Source organism: Anneissia japonica, unplaced genomic scaffold, assembly GCF_011630105.1.
Source record: "Anneissia japonica isolate Jap-2015-1 unplaced genomic scaffold, ASM1163010v1 scaffold685_len2926416_cov193, whole genome shotgun sequence".
Lineage (NCBI taxonomy): Eukaryota > Metazoa > Echinodermata > Crinoidea > Comatulida > Comatulidae > Anneissia > Anneissia japonica.
The window spans coordinates 2166885-2187170 of record NW_022692922.1 but is presented as its reverse complement, the minus strand read 5'-3'; the positions used below and the strand labels follow the sequence as shown (position 1 = coordinate 2187170).

General features: G+C 31.8%; 1 protein-coding gene across 5 annotated transcripts in view; it reads right to left on the bottom strand.

Annotated features, from left to right (window-relative positions):
* The window catches only part of LOC117100524, a 38753-nt gene extending 25557 nt beyond the window's left edge, over nt 1-13196 (bottom strand). For 4 of the 5 annotated variants that reach the window (XM_033240272.1, XM_033240276.1, XM_033240274.1 and 1 more), the window contains exons 1-2: nt 13011-13196; nt 2066-2164 (exon numbers count right to left, since the gene is read on the bottom strand). The gene's annotated coding sequence lies outside the window, so the exon portion shown is untranslated. Of the gene's footprint in view, nt 1-2065; nt 2165-2229; nt 2351-13010 lie in introns of all 5 variants that reach the window. The other variant, XM_033240273.1, reaches the window with a different exon arrangement.
* Between the last annotated feature and the right edge of the window lie 7090 nt (nt 13197-20286).

Here is a 20286-nt window from a genome sequence, read left to right as displayed (position 1 = left end):
GCCTGAGAATTATATAAATACACACACACACACACACACACACATATATATATATTCCTTTTTATATGGATGCGTGATAAGTGTAGAATATTCTATTAAATCTTAATGGATGCGTGATAAGTGTAGAATATTCTATTAAATCTTAAGGCATTTTTTATATTAGAGAAACATAAATAGATACATAATGTGTGTAACTTAAAAGAAAAACTTAAAAATCTTACTGCCAATTTTTGGAGCAGCATAATAGGCTGTAAATATGATGGGTAAGTGCTGCCCCAGACCCCTAATCTATGAGTTTTCTTTTTTTTTTCCTCAATATGACTTTTCCAAGTAAAATTTTTGTCCATGATGATTCCAAATAAAAACAGCTTCAGATAACTCCTCAATGTGTTCTTTATTGAGGACAATATCCCCATCTGTGTAGGAATCGGGGTTTTTTTCGCCCATGAAATTCGATTAAATTTTGTTTTGGTCGAATTATTAATTATCTTATTTTTCTGCATCAATTAAAAGATAACATTTCCAGGACGATCATATTTAAACAATATTTGGTATTTCTTCTTCAGAACAGTTTTAATGGGAATACGAGAAAATAATCATTTTTAAGTCTAATTTATCAATGTTGATTTTACGATATTAATAACTTTAACATATTTTACGGTATGTTCATTACATTAATTAATCTTTTTAACTTTGCATGGAAGTTTTTGGTATGATGGTTAAACAGAACAAATGTTTAAAATGTATTATTATCAATAATAATGAATACAAGCTCTCCCAATATGTTGATGATAATAACATCTTTACTGATGGATCTGAAAAGTCAATGTATGAATTGTTCTCTATATTAAATACATTCTCAAGTCTTTCTGGATTAAATATAAAAATGTTGAAAAAACAAATGTAGTATGGATATGATCCTGCAGACTCAGAGTGGATACAATTTGTAAACGCATTAAGGTTAACTGGATTTTTTAAACAACCTTTTTTTTTAATTCTTGGGAATAGATTTTATGGTATCAGAGGAAAAATGGCAGCTGAGAATTATAAACAGGTTCTGATAAAAATTTAAAAAAAAGAATTGCGTTTATGGGCACAACGGGATATTACAGTTTTAGCTAAGATCACGGTACTTAAGTCTTTGATATATTCAAAACTGGTGTATTTAATTTTAACTCTTCCTAACCCTCCAGCAGACTACGATAAAGAATTAAATCAAATGATTTTTAGCTTTGTCTGGAATGATTTAGATAAAGTTTCTAGAAATAAGCTAATACAAGATTATGATAAATGAGGGCTACGTATGATAAATGTTACATGTCAGATGAATGCCTTAAAAATTACATGGATTAAACGCTACTTCAACTCGGAAAGCGCAGAATGGTGCCTTCTAATTAATTACCTGTTATGTATTACAGATGTAACAGTTGTAGAGGGAGGGTCCATTGAATTAACAAACCCATTAAAGAAATTCAACTTATCAAACACTTTTTGGATAGATGTTTTAACAGCCTGGTCGAATTATGTTAAATTTAATGGCCCCCTGAAAAAATACAATTCGGATGATATATTAAGGCAAACATTATGGTACAATGATAAGATTATTATTTTGGACAAAAAGTTGTGTGTTATAAACTTTGGAAAAGTAAGGGCATATCTATTTTACTTTTCCCATGTATCAATAGAGTTTTGGACCAAAATAGCACAATTGATAAAAGAAAAAGACTAATTGCAACTTAATTATTGATAAAGAAATGTGCATTTTCGGGAAAAGAAGTCTCAAATTGTAAAAACTAAACCTTGTTCTGTTCTTATGCCGTAGTCATCTATATAAAAGAAAAATACAAGGAAAGCCACTGGAGGTCAAAGTGGCGAAAATTGAAATTTCTTATTATTTTCGAACTATAAAATACATAGCCAGTATAAATGATAAGCTTAATTCTTTTTTGGAAACTTGGAAAGATTTTTTGATTTATTTGTTTAATTTGCTGTATTTGCTTTGTATATTTCCTTTTGTTACTGTTTATGTTTTTAGTGGAAGAAAAGAAAAAAAAAATATTCGTACCTGTGAACGCTCTTTTTCCTTTTCTGCTCCTAAACTCAGGAACTCTCTGCCCCCATAATTACGTATCATGTATTGATCAGGAATTATTTAAATCCAGTCCTAAAATATATATATTTATTTAATTTGTTCTTTTAATGTATGTTTTCCATATTCCAGAAGAGTACCCTTGGCAACACCATAGATATTTTGATTGGCGGCTCTTTTGGGAACATCACTCGACTTCACCTCTACTTGGACATCGTATTCCTCCTCCTCGTCGGGTAATTTCTGCCGCCATGTAGGTTACTGTAAGAAGATAAAATACCACGCACAATCCGGAAGGCCAATAAATCAATATGATTTTAGTAATTAGTATAAAATAGGAATTTTTAAATGTATTAACAAGATATGGTGATTCTGAAAAAATAAATCAAAACGAAATCTGTCTGCTTTATTTAAATATCTACGTGACTTTAGCATGGTAGATAAGAAACACAAAACCAACTTACCATGCAGTGACGACAATTAAATTAAAAAAAAACCCTTTTATTTAGACTCTAGTTGGTTTAATTGCTTAGAATAATGGATTTTTTAGGTATCAGCATATTAATAATTATAATTATTGTTTAATGTCAATTAGAAAGTGTAAGAGAGGGCGCTGCACGGATATGGAGTAAGACGTTAAAACACAGGGCTCCTGCAAGTTTCACTACTTAAAAAACTGTTCATCGAATACCTACAATGTGTTCATCGACTACATAGATGTTTAAAGATACTATTACATTAGATTAATCGGATCATTAAACAAAAAAATCGTGAGTAATATGGAGGAAAATTTACCAGATAAAAAAACTTACCACTTAAGGTCTATCCCTAAACAGCTGAAACCGATTCCACTAAACCAAAGGCCAGTAAAGCAAAAAAGGGCGTTGTCTCACTTATTTGCAATCCATCAAAAGTTAAATATCGTACTTCAAAAGTTAGAAGGTATGGATAAAAGAATATACGGAAGCTAAAATGACGGAATTATAAATAATAACAACCGAACAAAACAAAGAGATTGAGGAATTAAAACGATCGATAGAAAATGCTGACCATTTATACATACACAGATTGAACGCTATGGAAAGGAAAAAACAAAATGGACCAGACGTACGAAAGTTAGAAGTAAAAATACAGGATCTTGAAAATAGGTCCCAAAGAAATAATATTGTTATCCATAATGTTCCGGAGGACTAAGAAAAGAAGAACAACATGACGTGTGAGGAACTATTTGAGGATATATTAAAAAGTCATATGAAATTGGACAGGGCTGACGAAATGGATTTCGAACGAGCACATCGAACAGGAAAAATGCAAAACAGAAGGGTTAGGCCTAATACATTGCAAGTTATTGCGATATCAAGATAAAAACTACATCCTTTCAAGTGCAGCTAAGATATTGAAAAGCAATCCACTGGCGGAAACAAACTCTTTATATAGGACGATGTATCAGCGAACACGCAAGCGATACGAAAAGATCTAAGATTAAATCATTTGAAAACAATAAGGGGAAAAGTGGACGTTAAATTCGCATATATTCCGATGTCTCTACCACCATGCATCAGATATAAAAAAAAAGAACGGTAAATTCAAATCATTCTACCAGTTATAGAACATAATGGAGGAGCCTAAATCTGTGCACCTCTTTTTAAGACGAGTACAGTTTTTTTTTCTGTCTGTGATAAATGAGATATGGTATTATTAACATTTCTCTTTAATTGCGACTCATTAGTAATGCAATGTGAACTGCTGAAACTGTTTAATCAATTGTGTTTTTTTTTTCTTTTTTGTGTCTTTTTCATTATGTTTTTTAATCGGTTATATTGTAACAAAGTGCTTTATAAATTATTTAAGACTGACCTGTCCTTGTTTAATAGACATTTTCCAAACAATTATAGCAATATTTAGGCGATCAAAATGGTAATACACTACAATGTTATTGTTTACATTATCTGCGTGTAAATGAGGTTATACATAATTGGCTATTGAAGACACCCCAACCCTGCCTCTATATACAAACTAATTGAACCACTAGATACAGTCTCACATAAACCTAATAACAAACTGAATAGGGACAACAAGCACTATTTAGGCCTAATTAATGATTTATTGCTTTCTACACTGTGTATCTTTTTAAATATTATAATCTGCATGGGAACAATGTGCCTTATGAATTATTTAATTAGAATGACATGCCCTTGTTCAGCAGAGAACTTCCAAACACTTGTAGCAATGACTAAGCGCTCAACCAGCGTAACAATAGACGTACTACAGTGTTATTGCCTACATTTTCTGAATGTGAATGAGATTATACATGATTGGCTATTAAAGACACACCCCATACTATTTCTATAAACGAAATTGAACTGTTGAATACGGTCTCTCATATAACTAATAACAAATTACATAGAAACACCACATATGGGTACTTTTACTTAACATTTTTAAGTATTATACTTACGTTTAATGGTATATATTTTCAGTAAAATAGAATTCAATAAGTAATGTCAACTGATAATAATCTTAGAGTTATAACATTAAATGTACGGGGTATGAGCAAACTAAGGAAACGAGCAATTATATTTAACTGGTGTAGAGAGTCAAAGGCGGACTTAATACTTCTCCAAGAGACTCATAGTATTAGAGAAAAATATTTGGAAACGAGAATGGGGTGGGGAAATGCTATAGTTACAAACAGCTTTTTAGATGAAAATTGAAGACTTATAGTTATGGAAATAATAAAATGATTGTAAGTTTACAATATAAATAATATGCTCCAAATTTAGAAAAAAAATGCAGATAATATTACTCTTGAAAAGCAATCAAGTAATGAGGGAGATATCATGCTTGGGGGAGACTTTAATTGTACATTAAAGGACATAGATGAAAGAGGTGCGATTTCCAAGCCAAAACAGTGATTAGAAAAATTACAGAAATCACAGATGTCTTCGATTTAAAACTCTTTGATATTAAACTTCAAAAAGGAAATATTACAGGACCAGGCCACTGGAAATTTAACAATTCATATTTAGAAGATGCTAACTAGTCTATGTAAATGAATTAAAAATATGCTTAAATAATTGGATTGAAGATACAACTATAGTAGATGATCAGGTTAAATGGGAGTGGATAACATTTAAATGTAGGGAAATAACTATTCAATATTCAAAAATTCAATGTAGAAATAGAAGAAATAGAATAAAAGAATTGAATTTTAAAATAACCAAATTAGGCATTAACGTTTCAGAAGAGTCAAGTGATACTAATATGTCAGGTTTAGATAAGGCTAACCAGGAGCTTGAAGACCTAGGCCAAAACATTATAGACGGTATTATTGTTAGATCAAGAATTAGGTGGTCAGAATAGGGAGTAAAAAGTAATAAGAATTTTTTTTTAAGTTTAGGAAACATAATAGAGAAAGACAGTGTACAAAATTAACTACAGATACAAATGTGGAAATAACTAACCCGCACGAAATATTAAATTTACAGAGAGAATACTACAAAAAAATATACCAATCAAATATTAAAGCAAACAAAACTTTAGCGAAATCTATTTTTATTCCTGTTTTAGAGGACAGCATAAGTCAAACAGTGGTTAAAACACTTAATATAGATTAAGGGAGGGGATAACGACAGTATTACAGAGACAAGCAGTGATTACTTTACTTGAAGAGGCCGGTAAAGATAGATGTAAATTAAAAAACTAGAGACCGTTATCATTACTCAATGTAGACTAGAAAATAGCATCTAAGGTATTAGCAACTAGATTGGGTCTCTTCATTCCTACTCTTATTCACGCAGTTCAAAGTGGTTTCGTGAAGGGCAGATACATTGGAGAGTCATTACGAACTATTGAAGATGTTATGGAATTCACAAAAATTAAAAATATCCCAGGAATTATGCTGCTCTTGGACTATGAAAAGACATTTGACTCTTCGGAGTGGAACTTCTTGTTCCAGGTTTTAAAAAGAGCAAACATCAGTGAAAAATTTATCCAATATGTAACATCATTATATACTAATATTAGTAGTTGTGTAATGATTAACGGTTACTCGCCGACATATTTTTTTCAGTTGAAAAGGGTATACGACAAGGAGATCCCCTCAGCCCGTATCTTTTTATTTTATCTATAGAACTATTGGCATGCGCCGTAAGAGATCGTAGATTTATCAAAGGGATCAAAATTAATGAACGGGAAGACAAAATAACTCAATATGCGGGCGATACCACTTGTATGTTACATGACGAAATATCAGCCAATAATTTAATTGGTTTCATAGAAAAATTTTCACAAATATCAGGCTTTAAGTTAAGCATAAGTAAGTCACAAGCGATCTAGCTAGGCTCAAACAGGTTAAATAATACCAAACCAGTAAATGTGCAATGGCCACAAGAGCCAGTGAAAGCTTTGGGTGTATATTTCTCATACAATGAGAAGCTACGGGAACTATTATAACTTTGAAAGTAAAATAAATCAACTAAAAACAACATTAAATATATGGAAAAACTAGACAGTTAACAGGAAAAAAAAAAGACATTTGCAATATCCCAATTTATTTTTTGGCTTCGGTTATACGTATTCCGCCCCACATGATTAAAACAATTGAAACTATTTTATATGATTTTATATGGAAAGGCGGAAAGGGAATGGTCAAAAAGACCACATTGATTGGAAATATTGAAGAAGGAAGTTTAAATATGGTAGATGTAAAAATTATGTTCAAAGCATTGAAAATAAAATGGATACAACGTTACAATGGAGGTCTTTATTACATGCATTTTTGAATGAGCTAGGCGGTGACATTGTTTTTTTTTTGTAATGTAAGTGCTGATTGTGTTCGTCGTTGGAAAATATTCCTGTGTTTAATAAAGATATGCTCAACGCTTTTTAAAAAATTAGTTACCACTTATACAGCTAATGAAGGGTCACAATATATATGTCATAATTGAAATATACTCGTTGATGGTAAATCATGCTACTATAAACGACTCAATGAAATTGGTATATGTTTAGTTAGTGATCTCTTTTTATGAAAATGGTAAAATCATCCCTTTCAATGCATGGTTAGGAAAGGGTTTATGCACTAGTAACTATATGCATTGGAGAAAGATAATATCCGCAATACCAACACAATGGAAACAAAATATGAAATTGGGATTCTTACGAAAAGGGTATAAAAGGAGGGGTTTTAGTTAAAAGAAGACAAATATTTAGAATGTATGAGTAAAAAAATATATACAGAGTCCTAGTAGAAAGAAAATATCAAGCACCGAAATCTCAAGAAAAAATGCAGAAGCGATTTAGCGTCGATAGCGGCAAATGGAAGGGTATTTATATATTACCATTTATTGGCAACAGAACAAGAGACAACAAATAGGATTTTTCAGTATAAAATAAAATGAATTATCTGCCAACTAATAGTAGATTATTTAAAATAAAGATTATAAACATGTGCTCCTATTGGCATTCACATGTTGAAACAATGTCACATCTACTGGTTAAATGTAATATTGAAACAAAATTTTAGGATAAGTTCAGAAACTGGTGGGAAAACATATGAAATACAAAGATTAAGCTAGACAACAACTCTATGATATTTGGTTTTAATAATGAACACCTTCATCTGCTATTAAATTTATGTATTCTGTTAATTAAAAAAATAATATTCAGTTAAAATTTGCACAAGGAAAACCTTTGTTTCTAGTCTTTTTGAATCGCTTAAAATTTAATTATAAAGTTGAAAAAATATTGCCTCTAAAAGAAATACAATATTGTTTCAGAAAAAAATAGAAAATACTAAAAGATAATTTATAAAAATTATTTGAAAAACATGAATCAGGTATTTGTGTGCTTTTTGATACTGTGAAAAAAAAATAATAGGAAAAAAGTATTTAATTTTGAAATTGTATAATTTCAAATTAAACAACCTATTGTTAGTGATTTAAAGAAATTAAATACATAATTTTACCGTATTATCATAATGATGTATGTATTGAAATTAATCTTTTTTAATAAGTTAATATAAATAAGAATTAAGAAATACAACATTTGCATTATATTAAGGAAAATTTCATTCTCTAGTCTAGTTTAGTTAGGTTTAGTTGATCTAATTTATAAATACTTATTTTTACATCAAATCTAATTGTCTTGTATTATTTTCAGTTATAATGCATTTTATTTATCGTTTTTTTAACTGGTGCTGTTCAATGCGTCTTAAAATGAATACCAAAAACTAATAAGTGTCCGATACAATATCATATCATATCATGGGATAAATTTAATGTTTAAAAAGACGTAAATTGGTCAATAACTGCAACAGAAGTTTTATATTCTGGCAAAAAATATTAGTATCAGAAGGAAAATAAAAATGTGATACTGGATTTGTAAGAACAAAACAATGTTTAGAAAAGTATCATTTGAAAATGGCAATTTTTTTTTCCAGTTATATTTTTTATTGGGTGTATGTTTGTTTAACTATAGTCTTATCCAGGATCTAATTTAAAGTATTGGCCAAAATATGCTATAGCATTTCTGTAGCAAACGAATATCATTGCCCTAAAGATTTTATTGCACTCAGTGCTGGTTATCACAGTAAGAATGGAAAGATGAAGGATGGTAAAATGAAGGTAGTACAATAACACTACATGAAAGTTATATCATCAAAGTATGTCATCCACTGGAAATGAGCAATAGCACACAACGCTAAAATCAACATACTTGACAACGACCTGGTAAAGGTGATAATGAATATATCTCCATTGAACAATGAGGAAGAGAAACACAGACATATACAACATTACACACATAATTTATTCTAGCGAGTAAAAAACGAAAGAAGTGTACATCAAATCTAAAACACGATTTGAACATGACAGAAAAGGCATAACTCAACTTCTTGACCAAAAGAATGGAATAAAGAAGAATGAGATAGACAGAAATAAACCGCTATTCGAACACGGAGGATTCGAAACCTTTTTCTTTGTGGATGCAGTCCACTCGCAACACAATGTATCCATTGTGTGCTAGAAATGATTTTTTCCTCTGCTAAACAACTACAACTGAACTGTAAAAAGAGAGACGTTGTATAAGAAATGCAATGCACCTCGTGTACGGACAACAGAGGAAAATACATTGGAAAGGCATTAAAAGGGAATAGAAGAACATCATTAGAAAAATAAGAAATCTTCATCAATTCACCATCAACATTTTAACGATCACCACGGGGGAAAAGAACTTAATTTATACAAGTAAAAGTGTTGAGCATGAATCCAGGGGATCCAATTATTACGTAAAATTAACAAAGCAGTACGCACTAAAAAAAAAAAAAAACGGGGGCTCAACATACAAGTAAAAGTGTTGAGCACGAACCCAGGGGATCCAATAATACGTCAATTTAACGAAGCAGTACGCACTAAAGAAAACAACTCGGGCCTCAACATTAAAGACGAATGAGAAAACAAAAATCTTCAAAGGAGAAAAAACACCAAAGGGTAACGCCACAGGATACACTATGTACTCTCATCTAAATTTATTAAGTGGTAGTTTTATATTTGTATGTTTGTTTCCTTATTCACCATTAATTAAAAAAAAACAAAAAAAAAAAACATTCGGTCTAAATCAAACATTCTATAATACTTTGTAAATGTCTTGTAATAGAATGATTAAATTTTTTGCGGCGATCCGCAGTATGGTGTGGATCTGAAGACAATTTAAAGGAAGACGTCCCAGACCACATATTTTCAAAACGGATCATTTGATCTGATTCAAACATTCGGAAAACGTGTAACATGCTACAAGAAAGAATATATTATGTGCTGGCGACAAACTAGCCAAGGGTGTAAATGGGAGGGTCATTTCAATTTTGAGGACCCAGACCTAAATATCTCTTTAAAAAATGGAATAATTTAAACCTTATATATCAGTTTGACAAGATCGAGTAAAGAAATGTTTTCGTGACGATACAGAGTAGGGTGTAGATCTCTGAGGAACATTGAAAGGAAAACGTCCAAGACCACGTATTTCGAAAACGGATTTACTGATCCAAATGAAACATTCGGAAAAAGTTTAACCAAGTTACATGAAAGATGGTATTATGTGTTGTCGATTAATCAGTCAATGGTGTACATTGGAGTGTCATTTATATTTAAAATCCCAGACTTAAATGTCTATAAAAGTTTTCAATGGGTGTGAAAGTAACTTTCTATAACAGCTTGTAAAGGTCCAGCAAAGAAATGACTGATATTTTGTTATGATCCGGCGTAGGGTGTAAATATGAGGATCATGTAAAGAAGGAAAACGTCCGAGAAAAGATATTTCAAAAACGGGTCAACCGATCCGAATAAAACTTTCAGGAAAGTTACAAGAAAGATTTTATTATGTGTAGAGGACGATCCAGGTTAGGGTGAAAATTTGAGGGTCATTTAAATTGCTTGCGTCCCAGCTTTAGATGATGGATAAAAATGATGTAGAATAGTTTTTCATGGTGAAATGAAGAAAAGATGCAATTTTTGTGTGGCGATTCGCAGTAGGGTGTGGATATGAGGACCATTTAAAGATTTTTTGTTGACAGTTGATTGAATTATTTAAACGCAATTTGCGTTTTCTAATTGCGTTTAAATCAGTCAGTTACAGCTAGGTTAAACTCAAAACTATCGTGATATGCATGAAGAATGTTTGCTTTCAGTAATTGAATCGCTATGAACTAAAAATGCACTTTCCAATACAAGGTTGGCCCATATAGCGCGCAATGGTTATGGGTCACGATGTACCTCGCCATAGTTCAAGTCTCACTAATAAAGTCGCAGTGAACTTTTTTTTCCCACTTCATTTTCTCCACTCAATTAAAATTATATTGGTTTTCTGTGTTTTTTTTTTTTTACTTTATACCTTTTAACGACTTTTCTTTTTGTTGCAATTTCAACTTCATTTCTCATTAAAGCAATAGGAAATACCCTATGTTCTGTTTTTCAAACAGACATAGTAAGTCTAGCTGTTATTGTTATTGCTATTATTATTATTATTATTATTATTATTATTGTTGTTGTCATCATCATTATTATTATAATTCTGTGTTTTATTGTTATTATTATTATTATTATTATTATTATTGTTGTTGTTGTCATCATCTTCATTATTATTATCATTAGTATTATTATTATTATTATTATTGTTGTTGTTATTATTATTATTATTATTATTCTTACTATTATTATTATTATTATTATTATTATTATTATTATTATTATTATTATTATTATTTATTATTTTTATTATTATTTACTCCGTCCAAGGAACATGGACGGATACTACATTAATGCAGAAGACTGTAGCGGGAAATAACGAAATAGTGCATACACCAAATTAAGGCAATTTAATGGATCATAGAGAGGTTTATTTGTACACTTCTATAATTAATTTGAATAAGTCGCCTAGTCCTATGCTAATCCAATATCCGAAAACAATTTTTTTTTCAATATTTAATGAAGCATCACATTAGTTTTTAGCCTCAGGTGCATATGGTCTATCCATATATAATAATGACTACTCTTGACTCACAGAAGCAGGCGTACACGAATTATGGCCTATTGATTAGAATCCAAAAATAAATATAAGTATTATAGCAGGGATAGATTGGGAATCATACGTGTCAATTATAACTAAACATTATGTGACAGGCCTAAAAATGGTCATGATGACATACCATATATAGATACATCATGACAATGCAAAATAGCTTTATTGTTATGATCACAAAACAAGGCGAACATAAAAGTCTGTTTATTTGGTGCTTAGCTACACAAATAATACAAATTGAAATAAATAAAATACAAAGATTTGTTGCACTTAATAAAATAAAATATTTTGTACATGAAAGACTGACCAAAAAATAAGGAGGAGGATATATAGGAGGAGGAGAGGGAAGGCACCATGTTTGGAGTCTGCTACGTAATTTCTGTTTCATTAGAATCGGATCGGATACTAATTTCTCAGGAGTACCATGTTCGGCAAATATTTGTCTCAGTAATTTTTATATACTTAAGTCAATCCATTGAGAATGACTATCAATCAAAATTTTAAAAAATATTGCCATTCTTTCCTGACAAATTTAGTAACATGTACTCTCTGAAATGGCCTACTAGTGCTACGTAGAATATTTCTCATACTCTGACAAGTGTTGCATCTTTTAACTAACACTTCTATATTTTAGTCTAATTTGTGCCACCACACGTATGACCTGGCAATAGCTTACATATCACATATTTTGGTATGTTCCAAATGCATTACATTAATTATTTTACTACTGTTGTATGGATTGCAAACATGGCTCCCCAAAGTAAGCAATTATTGTCTCACACGATAGCTCAATTTTTGTGTACATAATGGTTTTACATCATCAATAAAATTATTAACATTTGGCTATCCATATTTCATATAATTCAGTACTTTACATAACACAGTGTCTGTAAGTGTTTCTTTCGTTGCAGTTATTGGCAAAATCGTCTTTAATTACTGTAATATGTTAAATATCCTTTGCCCTAGATCACAATCATCGCTTTTTGGTAGTAATCGCGACAAGGCATGCCACTGCATCTCGATTGAATGAATGTACTGTATGTTGTAATCATACTGGCCAAGTAAGAGAGATTATCGTTGGATGCGTCCTGCAGCCACTACAGGGACTTTGTTAGTCGGACCAAATATCTTCAGAGTTGTTTGAAGTCTGCGGTAATGGTAAACTTTCTTCCCATGAGATATTTGTAGAACCGCATAATCTCGTACCATAATGTCCAAGACGCGTAATGTACAGGCACTTCTGCCCCATTGTCCATGACATGCATTATCACCGCTAATATGGCATATTTGCTGGCGTCGAAAGCCAGTATCAAGCTACTCTCAGTGTCATAATGTGTAAGCCACTTACCGCTAATCAGTTGTTCTTTACACCAGTCGAATATATTAAACCATAGGTTGATTTCTGTAAGAAGCCTGGTTTTCAAGTTTTTCAGTCCACCCCTTGCAATCTACATGATATTAAATGTAAAAGAAGATTTGAAGGATGGTGAGTACAAAAAACAATGTTGCCGGGCCCAAAAATTGCACGTTAAGGTTTAAAATGAAAAATTGCTACGAAGGGAGCCCTCTATTTTAGAAAAAATATAAATAATTATTTTTATCAATAATATCAAGTAGTTGTGGTATTAAAAGAACATAATAAACATTACATTTATTTAACTTTGATTGTTGGTATATGTGTTATACCCTTAAGGGGTCAATTAAGGCGTTTTTTCCTTCCGTAGTCCTATGAATTGCTATGGTTTAACAATCTAGATACAACGGTATACAGCATGTTCGGTTATTTATGCGTGATTTCTTGTTGCTGTTTTTAGTTTTTAATATAGTCATAGCAGGGCCACCACGTGCTGGTAAACAGCATGACCCCATAATGTAGGGGTTAATGTATGCATGAAAATACAAAGGCTCTAAGATGCGAAAACACTGATCCCTTCATATTATAGGCATTTTAAAACTATGGATAAACAAGTCACAAGTAAATACAAGTGGATTAAAAAGACATGCCAATTTCATATAAATACAGTTTATGTTTTAAGACACTATTGTGTAGGGGATAATGCATGCATGGACGTACAAAGGCTCTAACATGCAAACACATTGATCCATTCATATTATAGGCAATTTAAAACAACATATAAATATCTTGAGGATATTTCCCGCACGATTAAAATCGTAATGGTACTGGGTTTGGTCTACAATAGCTAACGACAGGACGTAGGCTTCTCCAATATAAAGGCTTTTTCTATGAATGGAATGACCTGTATGAAACACGAACTCCTGTAGACCAAACCAGTACCGTTACGATTTTAATCGTGTGGGAAATATCCTCAAGATGCAATCAGACTGTGACCTCAGGCATTTTTCTCCCATTCAAAAGCTACACCCTAAATTATTAACCTATATTTTCCTATTTTTTAAACCTACCTATAATGCTACTGTATATTCTACCATAATACTGTCTTATTTTTTACTCTTATATACTATCTACTATGTACATATAGATTATAATATTTTAATAGTAATAATCAATTTATCAAGTAATTTAGATCATTATTTATTAAATAAATGATTAAAAAACGAAATTATTTTTATACAATCATTAAAATTTAACGTAGGCCTATTTTTCATGCGTTTCAGTAAGGAGATGGTGATGCGTACATACATAATAATACGTAAAAATACAGGACAAAATTACATGCGTTATCTACACCCGCTAATTTTCAAACAGACGGAAAAGAACTTTCATCATAGCAGAACAACAAAACCATATACACATACGGCAACGCACTAGACATGATAATGTTCATGCAATCATAGTGTACATAAACGTAATTACAGGTAAGACAATTTTGTTTTAGTTTGTTTCCTAAACATTAATTTATTTCATATACCTTCTCTGTTTTTGTTAATCATAATATAACCATCAATTTTAAGGAGGTCTGTGTAATTATTTTTATTAATCCAGGTTTCTGAGAATCCCAATATGCTAAACTGATGTCCCGTATTCGACAAAAGAGAAGATATATTATTAAAATGTAAAGGCAGACTTCTCGCATTTAAATGGAACAAAGAAAAATTGTTGCTATTAAAATTACGTAAGTGTGAAATTTCAGCAGGTGAAACATATGTGTTATTTGTAATCTCGCCATGATGAGAACGCACCCAGTGGATAATATGATGTTAATTACAAAAGTGAATGCCAAAAAAGAAAAAGAAAAAAGATGAAGTATCAATTTCAAACAAGTAAAGTAAGAGAAACGAACAATACACAAAACTATCAAAAATTCGTCAGATCGAAAAATGATTAAGTAAATTAAGCACTGTCATCATTTACAGTAATGCTTAATGTTCTCTTAAGTTTTAAACTATCAGTCTCTTTAGTAATAACTGTTCTCTTATCTTGAGTATTTAACACATGTATTATTCCATCCTGAATCCATGTTGCCTTGATTTTTAGACAAAACTTCCGTTTAATCTTCTTTAGTATGTTTGATCGTTTAAGTGTTAAATTTTCATAAATGATGTAAGGAGACTTTTTCAGGTGTTTTTTTGGCTCTAAAAACCTCCTGCCGTTTATTATAGTTGCTACATTTTATTTTAATGCCCCTGGGGCCACTACATTGCCTCGGTGGGCCAAGTCTGTGGCTTCTATCAATGTCTTTAGGAAGGACATTGACAGCTAGTTTATTAGAGACTGATTACCTAATAATCCGTGTTCTTATCAGATTATCCAGGAACACCATATTATTGTTATTCTTCTAGAATATTGTTCAGATTCATCAGAAAACCATCTTCCATTTTCTGAAGTTTGTCTTCCAGCACTTTTATGCGATCATTTTGATGTTATATTTCAAGTTGAAACTGTCGATCGTAGCTTCAGTTATTAACTCAGTAAGATCAGAAGAAAGTTGTGTTTTTATCATAGATGTTACCTTAGTAGCAATACCAGACAGCAAATCAGAATTTTCTTCGAAGAATGCTTGTATTTGTGTACGTATTATGTCCGCAATGTCTGTATCAACCAAGCCGGTATTTACTTCGATCGATTTGGAATTCGCGCAATGTGACTTGAGGATATCAGGGCTGTCAGCTGGCTGTACCTTCTTTCCTATAGTTGTCTTTTCCATGGCTTGGATTAGCTTAAGCAAATATGTGATAAAAACGTAATAAAATTCAGATAAAATGTACCAGTATTGTACAAATAATGATGTAATAATAATGATCAACACTGCGATTTTCTCATATTTACAAACAATAGGATCTGTATATCTACAGTATAATCAAAATAATATAGAAATACAAATAATATTTGGGTTGATTATGTTGTGCTTATAGATAAGACTTATTCTTTCCAAACAGCGTTGTCTACAAATATCCGTTAGTACCACTGCCAGGTTTACTTTCATTGATCAGATAATATATATTATAATAATTACCTCACGAATGAGAGTGTTTATTAATAATAATAATAATAATAATAATAATAATAATAATAATAATAATAATAATAATAATAATAGTGTAGTTACTACATCTCTTGTCTATTTCGGTAATTTCCTACTTAATAAGCAATTAGTAGAGTTCCGCATAGTATACTATAGGAAAATTATTGTACAAAGGTAACTTTCTTCGGGTTCTAATTAAGCTTGTTTCACGAAAGTAATTTTCAATTACAATTGAATTTTTATCGCGGTGCGCGATGTATTCGCGGTGACAAAAAATGAGGTGTTTTTTTTTGCACACGAACCTAAAAAAAAAAATAAGCCAAGCGTCTACTAATAGAAAAATTAGTGGACGCTGGGGAATAGGCAAATAACATTGGGAGTTAACGTGATAACATCACGATTGACTTATAATACACTTTATTTCTTTAAAAAATATTCTCTGTCTCCATTATCTCTAATAATAGTGCTTGCAAGTTCCTCATGTTGGCGTTCATTTTAGTTAGGATACTGATTAAGCCATCTGTACGTTTGATATGCGAGACACCTGTAATTCAAGCAGGCAGAAGGTAAACTAGATAAGTATTCTCAGTTTTCCCTTACTGATAATTCCTGATTCTCTATATGTCTAGCAGACTTTCTTTTACATTATAGTGGCCTAGTGTGTACTGTGTATTTAGCTTTTTGCACCACAAAATCGGTTTTAATTACTAATTTTCTCTGGAGCTCATACAATGCACGTCCCTATCTGACGAACATCGCCATTGATGTTCCCTTCCTTGGTTAACATAGTGACCACGTGTGCTTAGTGGAGCATAACACACAACGTCCGCGTCCTCTGAGTGGCCAATTTCCTCGTGCTACCCACGTCTATGGTTAGCCATCAGGGCCATAATGAAAACGCCGTCATCTTCATAAAAAGCGCCGTAATGCTATTCATTTTCAACCAATCACAGGTTTAGTATGACATGACGCCAACAGGGTCATAATGAAAGGGCCGTTAACTTGTTAAAAAAAACGCCATGATCATAATGAAAGCGCCGTAATCATAATGAAAGCGCCGTAATCATAATAAAAACACCGTAATCATAATTAAAGCGCCGTCATGCCTTTCTTTTTCAACCAATTACAGGCTTAGAATGACGCCAACAGGGTCATAATAATTACCACGTTAACTTGTTCGATAAAAGCTTGTTCGTAATCATATAAAAAAGCGCCGTAATCATATAAAAAAGCGCCGTTATGTTGTTCATTTTACAACCAATCACATGCTTAGAATGACGACACCAGGGTCATAATTGATTACGGCGTTAAATTGTTCAATAAAAAGCTCCGTCAAAATTAGAAAAAAAGCCGCTTTGAGTAGCTGGCGCAAGGGTCACACTTTTAGCCAATCACATTCCGTCTTTCGCAGCAGTCGGCGGATCGGAGGATCCTAGGAGCGAAAGCATCCAGGGGGCGAAGGAGGGAGTCGGAGTGTGCAGGGTTATGGTCTGATTTCTACCGGTTTTTATTCATCTTTTTTATAGGCCTAGCGAAGGTCTCTCCATTCACTCACTGTAAGTACTATTATTAATTATCTAGCCTACCTAGTAGTAGGCCTTTATAGGCCTAGCCTAGTAAGCCTAAGAAATAAAAGGCCCTGGGAGACGGGAGAAGTGTTCAGGTCTGTTTTTGTTTAATTCTTTTTTAGGCGGAGGTCTACTAGTAGTATGACTATTAGGCTAGGCCTAGGCCTGCTTTTTGGGGCCTCTCTCTGACTACTAGATAGTACTAGCCTAGGCTATTCCTAGGGCCTACTTAATTATTAATATATTATTGTTATTAATAATGTAATGGACTAGTGATAATGATCCATTGTGAACATAATTGTCTAATGCAGCCTTACAAGCTACAGTGGTCTGCACTTTCCAAAACAAAAACATTCAATATCCGTTATGAAAAAATACCACACTGAGACACCTTTGTACAGTACCTTTCACACTTCCATAGGACACCTTGTGTTTGAACTTTGTTGAATAAAGAGTTTATCTACCGCAACCTACAGAGTTTTGATTGTTTAATTTTAATTTAATAGCATGAGTTATTTCACTAATAAATTAAAAGAAAGGCTTTTGCATGTGACCTAATATCTGGCATTATTCTATGTTGTTTGTATAAATGCATGTTATTTGTTGGCATGATACTTGAAAAGAGCAAGAAGTTGAGTAGTTAGGCAATTGTATTTATGTCATTTTTACAGGGGGAATATTGATAATTGCATAAAACACATAAGCTATAGTACATAAAAACAATGTATTGTTTAAAGTAGCCAAAAATATCATATCCCATGTAATGTTTTCTAATTATATTATATTTTTTACATTTTTTAATGCCTCCTCTGCAGAAAATGTGTGTGTTAAAAAATAGGAATTATTTTTGTATTATGAATTATCCACTCAACAAACAATTTTACTTTTTTATTTTTCAAATAACGAATCTACTTAACAAAAAACTTTAAAATCTTCAAACAAACATACTTTTTATTACTAACTGAAATAATAATTAAAAAAAAACAAAAAAAAACCAATAGCAATTTTTTGGGAGCACCTCCACTTTAATGTATTCACCAACATTGGATTCTTACATTTTTATGCAGCTATTTAATGCCTACTAAAATACTCCCTTAATTGATGATATCCCAGTTTAACAAACAAATTATTGTGAAAGTATTTAATCAAATAGCCACTTAGATTTGACTGCAGAATACTGTTCTGGCATGTGAAATACATCTTGTGTGTAAACAGGATCCTCTGCCGATTGTTGATAAAACTTCCTATCGATGTTGGTTGATGAATAATTTAGTTGATTGTATTATAATTATAGAGGCTTTTAAGTTTAATAATGTATGTTTAATGTGTATTAACAATGTAGGTATGTTCTCGTGTTAGAGAGGTAATGCATCGCATTGACCCTTGGTGGAGTTGCACTACGATCTGTTCAGAACACCCATCGTCACACCTACAGAGTTGCAGGCCCCAACTCTGTATGGCATATTGATGGAAATCAAGTTCATAAGGTAAGATATAATTTTACATTAACAAATGTTGTCACACGGATTGCTGTTAAATAGCGTTGTAATGAATAACGTGTCGTTTTTATCATCGCTGGTACTGTTTAGTAGATTTTCTGGTTATTTTGACTATGTAATTTTTGTAGTCTTTGGTGTTCATTTTTTGAACGTATGTTTTTCTTATCAAAAATTTTACACAAGAAAAACTTTGGTTCCATTTTTTCGACAACTTTAACTGGCCGCCATCTTAATTTTTGAAGTCAAGATTGTGTATGATGTAGAAAAAGTCACGACTCAAAATGTCAAATTGATCAAATATGTCTAGTATAGTTAAAAATAAAATTATATTAATATAAATAAACATATCTGTGAAAATTGAAAGTATTTTGGTTCACATTAATTTTGTAAAGATTTGGCTGCATTATTAATTAGCTCAGTTTAGATAATAAACTAAAAAAAAAATTGCTAAAGCGGAAGCTGGTCTAAAAAATAACTACTTTTTTATACTTGGGGTACACTTGAATAAGTAATATCACACAGCTTACAAGAAGTTACAGATTTTTAAACAACTTGATGTCATGAACTCTGCCATTAGTGAACGTTATTTCTGCTGGTACGCACCATTGTACAGCATTGTTTGTCATTGATTGAATATGTCTACACCGCATCATGAAAGGCCTATTATAATGTTTGTACTTTTTGTAATCTGCAGATGGAGAATTGTTATTCATGGAATCACTGATGGGTAAAGCAGAATGCTGGTCTTCCTTTCTGCATCAGATAACAATACCAAAGAAGTTGTGGCCCGATACTTTCTTGCAGCTACATCTGTTTTCTAGCGCTTAGAGACTTTTTGTATTTTGCGCTCCATATATTAATAACAATGAACCATTAACCATTATTCCTTCCAGAATAGGAGTAGATCATTTTGGGGAAAATAATGACATATGCAACATAATGAATATTCTTCAAGGACCTGACAGGGGATCGGCAATATGTGGAAGAAGTGTCCACAATCGAAGAATCGAACGGTAATGGGTGGATTTGTGGAATGGAGTCACAAATGTTTATTATGATTTATTTAATTTTCTCGAAGATTAGCACTATATATACATTCCAAGGGTAAACAG